This window comes from Tupaia chinensis, unplaced genomic scaffold, assembly GCF_000334495.1.
Source record: "Tupaia chinensis unplaced genomic scaffold, TupChi_1.0 Scaffold138757_1, whole genome shotgun sequence".
Lineage (NCBI taxonomy): Eukaryota > Metazoa > Chordata > Mammalia > Scandentia > Tupaiidae > Tupaia > Tupaia belangeri.
The window spans coordinates 175,881-186,919 of NW_006198649.1; the positions used below are offsets into that span (position 1 = coordinate 175,881).

The following is an 11,039-nucleotide window of genomic DNA, read 5'->3' on the forward strand; positions in this document are numbered from 1 at the left end:
ACCCCCCAGGGGGGATGGTCACGCCGCAATCCCTTCTCCTCCATTCTCCTCTTGGGATCTTGGGCACGCACGCACACGCACCCGGCTTGAGTTTTAAGCCACTGGGTCCGGGACCGTGGTTGGCTACTAGGAAGTCCAGCGACATAGCCATTATGCTAACTGCTGGTTCCCAGTTTATTAAATATTTTAAGCCAACTGTTGAGAACAATTGCAGAAGGGAAAAAAAGAGTGTTGTCAAAATATTAGTGCTCATCAACAATGCATCTGGCCTTCAGAGAAATTTGATTGCTATGTACAAAGGTAATATTGTTTGTATGCCTGATAACACAAACAACACCTATCCTACAACCCATTAGTCAAGGGACAATTTTCTTAGAGGTTGTTGCCATAGGGTGTGTGCTTCTGCCTGAGTAAGAGAGACAGAGACAGTGAGGGGAAAAGCATGAAATCACCCTCCCACACACCTTGGGCATTGGTCACGCTGCAAGCACTTCTCATGCATTTTCCTCCTGGGATCTTGGACATGTATACACATGTGCCTGGCATACATTTCAAACCACCAGGTTTAGGACTCAGACTGCTGTTGGCCATGTGGGAGTCCAGCAGCATAACCACTATGCCATCTGCGGGCCTCAGCTTAAGAAAAAATTTTGAGTTTTAAGTCTTATTGTGGGTCAGCTGGTGGCATGTTAGTTAAGGTGGCAGAATCCCATGTAGCTGACTGTGCAATCAGAGCCCTGGACTTAGTGGCTTGAAAAACACACCAGGTGCATATGTATGCATTTCCAAAACTCCAACAGAGGGAAGAAATGGTGGAGGGATCCGGCATGACCATGCCCAATGGAAGATGCTCTGTCACTCTCGCTTTCTCTCTCTGTGTGTCTATCTCTTATGTCTCATCATATTTTGATAAATTAAAAACAAAAATTTAAAAATCCCTAAATCTTATTATTTAAAAATATGTTTTGAAAGGCATACCTACTATTGTGAATTCTCACATAGATTTGGACAAAGTGAATTTAAAAACTTCTGGATGAACATTCACCATTTTAGATTCCATTAGAAACATGGTAATTCATGGGAAAAGGTCAAAATATCAACATTAGCAAGAGTTTGGAAGTTGACTTCAACCCTCATTGGTGACTTCCAGGGAGTCAGTTTAAAGTAGAGGAAGTAACTGCAGATGTGGTGGAAATAGCTGATACTAGACTAGGAAGTGGAATTTGCAAGTGTATACATGCATGCCCAAAATTCTGTCAGGAAATGGAGAAGAGATTGCATGTGGCTATACCTGGGGGGCTGGAGGGGGGGATTTCTTGCTTTCTGTCTCTCTTTCTGTCTGGCAAGTGGAGCAACCCTAGAGAAAAAGAAAATCTTTGAAAAAAAAGAAAAAGAGAAGTAGAGCTGAAATTGCTACAAACTCATGACAATCTATAACAGGTGAGGAGTTGTATCATGATTGGTGATAGCTGACATATAGGTAATTCCAAGAAGACAAGAACCATGCAGAACATTTCACCATTATATGCCCAACATCTAGCATGTTTTCTGATATATAGAAGGCACTCAATAAATGCTATGAAGTAAATGAATTAATATCAAATTTCAATCAAGGGGACCACCAGTTAACATAATGGCTATGTCGCTTGACTCCCATGTAGTCGACCACGTTTTGAGTCCTGGACCCGGTGGCTTAAAACTCATGCTGGGTGTGTGTGCATGCGTGCCCAAGATCCCAAGAGAATGGAGGAGAAGGGAATGCAGTGTGACCATTCCCCCTGGGGGGTGATTTCTCACTTTCTGTCTCTGTGTCTCTGATTGTCAAGCACACATGCCCTATGGCAAAAACCTCTCAAAAAAAAAAATTCCATCAAGTATCTTTCTGAAATATATAAGCTAATCACATGTTGTTGGAAGTTAGATAGCCTTTAACTTCTGCCAGTATAAATGTTATCAATAAAAGAGTCATATTTTTATACAGTTGATTTCTTATCTCTTTTTTTTTGGGGGGGGAGGAGGATCCAATCTCTTTATTGTCAGGCTCCCCACCCTGAGGCCCCCCTTCAAACCTATAGAAAAAACACAAGCCTGGGAGGGCCTTTGGAAGGGGAGGCAGAGTGTGGGGAAACTCCTGTGCTCTGGCCTGGGCAGTGCAGGTAGGCAGGGTGCATGGCGAAGGGGTAGGCCAGTAACTCCACCTGCAGAGGATGTGACACTGGCAGGGATAAGTTGGGATAGGAGGTGCCTGCTGCCAGCTCTCCTCTGGTACGCGCTGGGGGGTGGCATCCAGTGGTGTGGCACCTGGCTTGAGGCCTGGGGTAATGATGCCCTTCTCCTGCTGATGGCCATTGCTCCTGTCAGGCTGCTTACTGCAAGGCCCCACCCTCTGGATCTGTGTGCTGGCTGTGTTCCAGCTCTTCCTCGCTATGTGTCAGCAAACCCTCCTCATTGCTGCCGTCTCGAGACTGCTTCTGCTGCCTGTGGTGTGCTTGCCTCAGAAGTTGTGTCCTCTTTGGGAGCTGCTGGCCGGCTGCTGCTGTCACTATTGCCACTGACAATGCCACTGCCACCACTGTTGCCGCCACCACCACTGCCACCACCGCTGCCACCACTACTGCCTCCAATGCTGCCACCACCACTGCCGCTGCCGCTGTCACCCTTCTTCTTGCCATCTGGGTTGGCCTTTTGCTCCTCAGCGATCTGCTCCAAGCGGCCCAGCAGGGTTTCGATATTGGACTTGATCTGGGTCAGCTCTGTCTTAATGGCCTGCAGCTCACTGCTCTTCAACTTGATCTTGGCTGAGCTGGTGGTGATGGCTGTGGAGCGGGCAAAGAGCTTGACAGGTATGGTAGTTTTGACACACCAGACCAAAGGGACTGTGACCCGCGGTCGCTTCACAGGGACCACCCTGGTCACTGGCACTGGTGACATGCAGCCCCGGTAGTCCAAGAACCTGTATATAGCAGATGCTGCTCTCTTTAGCCCCTTGGGTCTGTTGGGCTTGGGCTCTCCAGCCATGTTGATATCCAAGGTTTGCCCAGCTAGCACTCTCCCATTCTCTCCCAGCACAGCTGCCCAGGCATGGCGCTCGTTGGCATACTGAACAAAGGCATAGCCCTTGTTCACAGAACAGCGGGCTACACGACCATACTTTGGAGACGATTGGTCTCCACATCTGACTTCTTCACCACAGTTGTGTTGAGGTTTCCAATGAAGACACGAGAGTTGATGGACTTGGGGTCATTTTTGTTGGTTACATTGCTTGTCTGGATCTTCAAGGACATGTTGACTACCTGAAGAGACAAAACAACCATGAGGCTAGGTCCCTGGGTGGGGCTCAAGGGCTGCCCATGCCAGCTGCTTCCAGTGGCAGCCTGGCTTTGGAAAGGTCCACGGCTTCGGCGGGGAAAGCTCCTATCTCTTAATAGTTTTTATCCTTAAGAACCAGTTCCTGGGCCAGAATCATGATCTTGTGGTTAAAGGAATCATATCCCACATAGCCACCTATGCTTTGAATTCTAGCCTCAGCAATTTGAAAAACACACCCGATGTGTGTGTGTGTGCATGTGTGTGTCCCAAACCATAGCAGGATGGAGAAATGGAGAAAGGAACATGATGTGACCACACTCCTCTTGGGGATTCTTTTGACCTCTTCCTCTTTCTCTGTTACTGTCTTGCAAGCCCATATACCTCTGACACTTAAAAAAGAAAAAAAAAAAAAAAGTAGAACCAGTACATGGTTGGTAGATAAGGTGGCTGGATCCCACATTGTCCACCAAGTGGTTTGAGTACCAGACCTGGCAATTTGAGAAATATGCTAGATGTGTGTGTATGAGTGCCTAAAACCTCAAAAGGAGGAAGAAATGGAGAAGAGATATCGCACAGCCATCTCTCAAATAGGGTGCTTCATCATTTTCTCTTGCTGTCTCTCCAGTATGTGTACACAACGACCTTAAAATTTTATGATAACTTCTTCACTCCCAATTTCATCTGCAAAATCACTCTACACCTCTTATCTGATATCTATTATTTGTCTACTTCTCCAAATGCCTACCCAAACCTAAATCTCATTTCTGCAGCATAGGTTATAATCATCTGATAAGAAACTGTATTTAGATTACACTGTTCTATGCATATGTGTGCACCTACATGGGTATCACATGTGAGACAATAATTACATGGAAATGTTTTATGAAATGAACTTTAGGAATGTTGTTTCAACTTGAACTGTATGCTAACCAATTTGTTTTTTCTGCTCAGTCACCTAGTGTCGACACTGACAAATTAAAAATCCTGAATAAGTCTTCAGGAAGAGTGCTGCTAATTGAAAGGTAGAAGCACTTTATTTTTTAAGGCAATTTACAACTAAATGTCCTCAAGATTAGAGCCACATTATCTTTTCCAATAACTGATATTTTTTAAAATGATTTTTAATTTTATTTTATTTACTCATTCATTTATTGTTTAGTTTGACCAGAGAGAGACAAAGGGTGAGAATGAGAGAAAGAGGAAACGAGAAAGCAAGCCACCAGATTCAAGACTCGAACGCTAGTCAGCCATGCGGGAGTGTCCAGTGTCTTAACCACCACGCCACCTGCTGGTCCCCAGTAACTGATCTTTTTTTTGCAGTCTAATTTCAGAAACTAGAATGTTAGATAATTAAATATGTCTCTTGGACAATTAAAAAAAAAAAAAAAAGCCTGCTACATACATGATTACCTTAACCTCTTTATTAGTTTTCAAAAGGAATTGATACATATTTAGAAATTTGAAAATGCTAGATTTTTTACAAAAAGATATGCACATATTTAGTTTCTATAAAAAATATCATGCTTGGGACCAGCAGTTAGTGTAATGGCTATGTCGCTGGACTCCCATGTAGTCGACCGCAGTTTGAGTCCTGAGCCCAGTGGCTTAAATCTCACACCCGGCTTCTGTGCATGCATGCCCAAGATCCCAAAAGGAGAATGGAGGAAAAGGGATTGCAACATGGCCATTCCCAGGTGAGGGGGGAGGTGGTATTTCTCCCTTTCTGTCTCTCTGACTCTTACTGTCTCTCTGGTGAGTGCCTGCACACTATAGCAAAATTCTCTCCCCCTCAAAAAAAAAAAAGAAAATTCATGCTTAACTGAATATAATTTTTTCAAATCTGAATCACAGAAATCTGTAATTATTGAGTTTTTAATTTTTCAACAGAAAAATTTACTGGAAATATTTAACTTTCCTGAGTCATGACCTTGCAGTATTTAAGGTACCTTTTTGTGGCCAGGACATTTCAATTAGCAGCTTAATGTAATAGAGATGCACACCAAAATGAATTTCCTAGTAACATATATTAATCTAGAAAGCATTTAAGAGTTAAAGTTGATTAATTTTCCAGTAACACTGTATAAGTATGTAACTTTACAAAAAATTATTACTTCTTTTTAATGGGATTTTATAAAAAGTAAGTTAAGAATGTATATAGTTTTGGGGCCAGCAGGTGGTGTAATGGATAAGGGTGCTGGATTCCCACATGGCCAACCATGGTTCAAGGCCTGGACCTGGTGGCTTGCTTTCTCACTTTCCCTTTCTCTCTCCCTCTCTCTCATCAAATAAAGGAGGAAAAAAACAATAACAAATGGAAATAAATAAATCTTTAAAAAAAAAGAATGTATTTAGTTTTCTAGAGAGTCTATGGAAGATATACCATTTTTCATTTGTGTTAAAATGATATTTGAAAAACACTATTTCGGGAACCAGCAGTTAGCGTAATGGCTATGTCGCTGGACTCCCACGTAGTCGACTGCGGTTCACATTCCAGACCCGGTGGCTTAAAACTCATGCTGGGCGCGTGTGCGTGCGTGCCCAAGATCCTGAGAGGAGAATAGAGAAGGGATTGTGGCGTGACCATCCCCCCTGGGGGGTGATTTCTCGCTGTCTCTGTCTCTCTCTGTCTGTCTGGCGAGCGCATACGCCCTATAGTGAAAAACCTCTCAAAAAAAAAAAAAGAATATTTGAACAGAAATCATGAAATACCTGAAAATCAAGCTACTTAAGTTAAAGTACCAGATTTTGCAACAGGCTGCGCAGAACAAAACTTTTAAATAGCTATAATGTGCCTACCATGAGTTTTCTCTATGTTTAATATTACAAAATGAGACGAAGATTCATAGACAATTACTCTGGAAATGAGCTATTATCTGTTAATACTTAACAAGCAGTAATTGTCAGTCTACAAATGAATTAATTGCCTCAATTGGTTAATGGAGATGATTTTCTTTTACCACATTCTGTGTTTCTAACTCTGACAACACTGGTCTCTCAAAACATGTGATATTAGTACAACGAAATATTAGGGTGGGTGAGTAAGTTAACTTAAATGAATCAATGTTAACCCTGTCACTTACTGTTATTAATATTATTAAAATAATAACACAAACTGTTCCATGAGGACATTACTTATCATTTCTCTGTACATAAATAACAGATTAAGTCTTAATAGGATGATGCTCTTTGAATAATGTAAATAGGACACATAAATAAATATTAGTACAAAACAGGTTTTTTTTTTTACTTTTATCTATATTTATTTTATGCTGACTTTATTCCCATGCCAGAAGTTTTTGTTTCTTTTGGCATATCTTTTTCTTCTGTGCAACTTCCTCTTCCGGTTTAGGGACAATTAGCTCCTTTTCAGTGAGGATCATATAGATGTGGCAGGGGGAGCTCATGTATTGATTAATCCGTCCATGAGCTCTGTACATACAATAGCTCATCTTTGGTGCCTTGTTCACCTGAATATGCTCAATGACCGGAGAATCCACATCTAACCCCTTAAGTTCAGCATTACTCTCTGCATTTTTAAGCATGTGCAGCAAAAATTAAGCACTCTTTTTGGGCCACCTTGTGTCCAGCCCCACTGTTTAGCCTGGGCACATCTACCAATAGCAGCATTATAATGACGGAATGGCACATGCTGATTCTGTAAAGTGACATCCTTCAGATGCTTGGTAGCTTTTCGGATATGCATACCCTTGATGGCCTGGGCAGTTTCATAAGTGCTCTTAAAGTGAACACAAAGATTTGAACCTCTTGACTTGCATGACTTTGTGGAGTTCTCTGAGTCAAGTGAATAGCAAACCATTTTCAAAGTTCACCTCAGGCCCCTAAGAAGAGGAAGAGCAGTAGTTCCTGGGAGAATTCAAAAGAAATTTTATTAAACTGAGCACTAGATAATGGGATAGTTTCTCTCCAGGGGGATAATTCTTTTCTAACTACGTTTTTGTACCTTAAAACTAAAATAAATAAATATTTTTTTGCATTTTTGACATAGGGCACCCGTACTCACATGAGAGGAGAGAGACAGAGAGGTAAAGAGAGAGGAAATGAAAATTACTCCCAGGGTGGTAGGGAATGGCCACACCACAATTCCTTCTCCTCCATTCTCCTCTTGGGATTTTGAACATGCAAGTACATGGGCTGGGCATGATTTTCAAACCACCATGTCTAGGACTCCAACCTCAGTCAGCCACGTGGGAATCCAGTCACCTGAATCACTATGCTACCTGTTGACCCCACAACTAAAACTATTTTATAAAATGCCTAAAGACTTAAAGGCAGTTAGTTGCCTTATAAAGTGAACTTTAAAGCAACTCAAGACCAACATGTCTCACTGTCAAGTTATAATTAGTCTGTTTGGGGCTGAATAGTCTCATCCCTTTAAATAATTGGTATTATAAGGGTTTTTAATTCCTCCTGCCTTATGTAAAATATGAATAGTAACACTTATAACCTCACTACTTTAGAAAGATGTAATGAGGAGGATTAATAAGGTACTTTTAAAGGGCTCCAAATTTCTTGGAATAATAGCTTCACATATATCCATATTTGGTGATATGAAAATAGTTGACCATCAGTTGTGGCATAAAAGATGTGGGAGTGTTACAGTGAGGTAATGTTAAACTCTATTACTTGTGATCGAAATTGAAGATTTGTCTTTTCCTTTTTCAGTAAGAATACCATATAGGGACCAGCATATGGCATAATGGTTACATCACTGGACTCCCAAGTTGCTGACTATAGTTCAATTTTGGATCAGGTGGATTGAAACTCATGCCAGAGGCATATTCATGTATGCCCCAAATCCCAAGAGAAGAATGGAGGAGAAGGGATTGCAACAAGGCCATCCCCCCCTGAGCGGGGGTAATTTCTCACTTTCTATTTCTTTGTCTGTCTGGTAAGCACATATGCCCTATAGCAAAAATCTCTCTAAACAGAAAAATAAGAATTTCATATCATCTCTCAAATCTTTCTATTCACTTTAGTCTGATAAACTATAAGATAGTGAGAAATTCATGAAATTCAGGAAATCTGTTACAATGTTTATTTTTTTGGGTGGCTATTTTTTTGAAAATAATAATAAAGAAGTTTACCAAATTGGTCATTATGATAAAAACACTTTTTTTGAGATTTACATACATGAAGATTTGATGGTGTTATCTTCAGATAATGCTTGGGTTGAGACTTCACGATATTACTAAGGAAGGGGCTTTTGATTTTCCACTGTGACTGTAATTCTGTTGGGTTTCTCCTACGAAGGTATGAAAATGAAAATAACTATCTTTTTTTGGAGAGGCTTTTGCTATGGGGCACATGCGTTTGCCAGAAAGACAGAGAAAGAGAGACAGAAAGCAAGAAATCATCCCCCAGGAAGATGGCCATGCCACAATCCCTTCTCCTCCATTCTCCTCTTGGGATCTTGAGCACACATGCATACATACCCGGTGTAAGTTTAAGCCACCAGGTCCGGGACTCAAACCACTGGACTACATGGGAGTCCAGTGACATAGACATTATGCCAACTCCTGGTCCTGAAAATGATCTTTTAAAAACCCATAAGACAGTGGGGCCAGCAGGTGGTGTGGTGGTTAAAAGCCCTGGATTCCCACATGGCCGACCATGGTTCAAGTCCCAGACCTGGAGGCTTGCTTTCTCGCTTTCTCTTTCTCTCTGTCTCTTTCTGGTCAAAAATTTAAAAATGATAAGAACAACAAATGGAGTTAAATGAATAAATAAATAAATATTTAAAAAAAAACAAAATCAAAAACGTAAGACAGTATGTTACCTTCTATATCTTACCCTCAGAAATCCTTGAAAAATTCCATTAACTTCAATTTGATTGGTTCATCATGGGGCTCATGCCTACACACACACCAAGCACTATGGTAATATAATATACTGGTCCTCTTAGCCTAGGTCACTTTTTTTAACCTGGACACCATCTTGTTAGTCAACTTACTTGGGACAATATTGGTCTCCAAATGGAACTAGGACCTGTTGTAGAAGTAAAGTTCAACTTCAGTAGTGAAAAAATATTTATCTAAAGTTACATCAACCTCAAAGGGTATTAAAAGTTTCAGATGGTAGGAATGTTTCTTTTTTCTTTTGTGGACTCTCTGCTCAGTGTGGTAAATATAGCTAATAGAGCATTGTTCATTTCAAAATTGCTGAGAGTAAATTTCAGCTATTCTCACCACAAAACATGTTATGTATTGGAGGTGATGGCTATATTAAATACCTTTAATTTTTATTCCATATTTTAGTCATATAACACTACTTTGTATCCCATAAATTTATGTATTTATAAGTTGTCAATTTACAATAAAGTACATCATATTATTATTAAAACAATTATAGATAACAATAATAAAAAGGTAATGACTATTTGAAAAAAAGGTAACTATTTTATTAAAAAATGTAAATATAGGGACCAGCAGTTAACTTAATGGCTATGTTGCCGAAAATGTAGTTGACCACGTTTCGAGTCCCGGACCCGGTGACTTAAACTCATGCTGGGCTCGTGTTAGCGCATGCCCAAGATCCTGAGAGGAGAAAGGAGAAGTGATTGCAACAGGGCCATAGCCCCTGGTGGGGGGGGGTGATTTCTCACTTTCTATCTCTCTGTCTCTGTCTTTCTGGAGAGCGCATGCGCCTTATAGAAAAAACCTTGCCCCACCCAAGAAAAATGTAAATATAGGGACCAGCAGATGGCATAATGGTTATGTCGCTGGACTCCCACATAGCCCACCACAGTTTGAGTTCACCTTGAAAACACATTGGTCATATATGTGTGTGTGCCCAAAATTCGGAGAGAAGAATGGAGACTGCAGCATGACCGTCCCCCAGGGGGCTGATTCCTTGCTTTCTCTCTGTCTCTCTCTCTGGACAGTACTTGTGCCTTATAGCAAAAATATACCTTAAAAAAAAAATAAAAGTTTCAATCAATGGTATGAACAGGACTTGCTAGTTATGAGAATAAAATTAGCTCATTTTTCCCCTCAAAATTGCATTTCAGTAATGGCAAGGTTGCTTATGATTTTATTACTAAAACTATATTTTTCCACTGAGTTTCCCTTCCAAAGCATTTCTGATAATTTCTGGACTACAATTAAATGTTCCAGAAAGCAATATCGATTTTCATTTTCTACTTCCACTTCCTCATCTTGTTCTGATTGATTGATCATTGTTCTACCCACTCCTTGGACATACATTTCTGATTTATTTTCTTGTTTTTTTTTTTTTTTTGCCAAGGCCATTGAATTTAGTGTTCTTTAGCCCAAAGTGCTCTTTACCCAGTTCCTTCCATAGCTGGCTGCTCATTATTTCAGGACTCTGTTCACAAGTCATTCCTAAAAATGGCCACCTTAATCACCTTATGTAAAGAATGCCTTTATCATGTATTGTATTAACTCCTTTTATAATTCTAATAATACTAATTAGTATCTGAAATTATTTATACTATTTATTTTCACTGTTGTTTATTTCATTGATCTTTACATTGGAATGTTATCTATATGCAAGGCATTGTCTCATTCATTGAAATTGTTTTGCTCATCTCTCTATCCCTTGCATCTATCTAGACAGTACCTACCATATTGCAGGTGTGGCAAACATTTGAGAATGAGCAAGAGTATATTTTCTGAGTGTGATTTTTTTCCCCTTTTTTGTCATGTGTCTCAAGTATGGACATAAAGTTACTCTTATCTCCCAAAGAAGAA

At 40.4% G+C, this 11,039-nt stretch overlaps 1 pseudogene; it reads right to left on the reverse strand.

Annotated features, from left to right (window-relative positions):
- Positions 1-2,136: 2,136 nt before the first annotated feature.
- On the reverse strand, positions 2,137-5,569 carry LOC102488766 (RNA-binding protein Raly pseudogene; annotated as a pseudogene).
- Between the last annotated feature and the right edge of the window lie 5,470 nt (positions 5,570-11,039).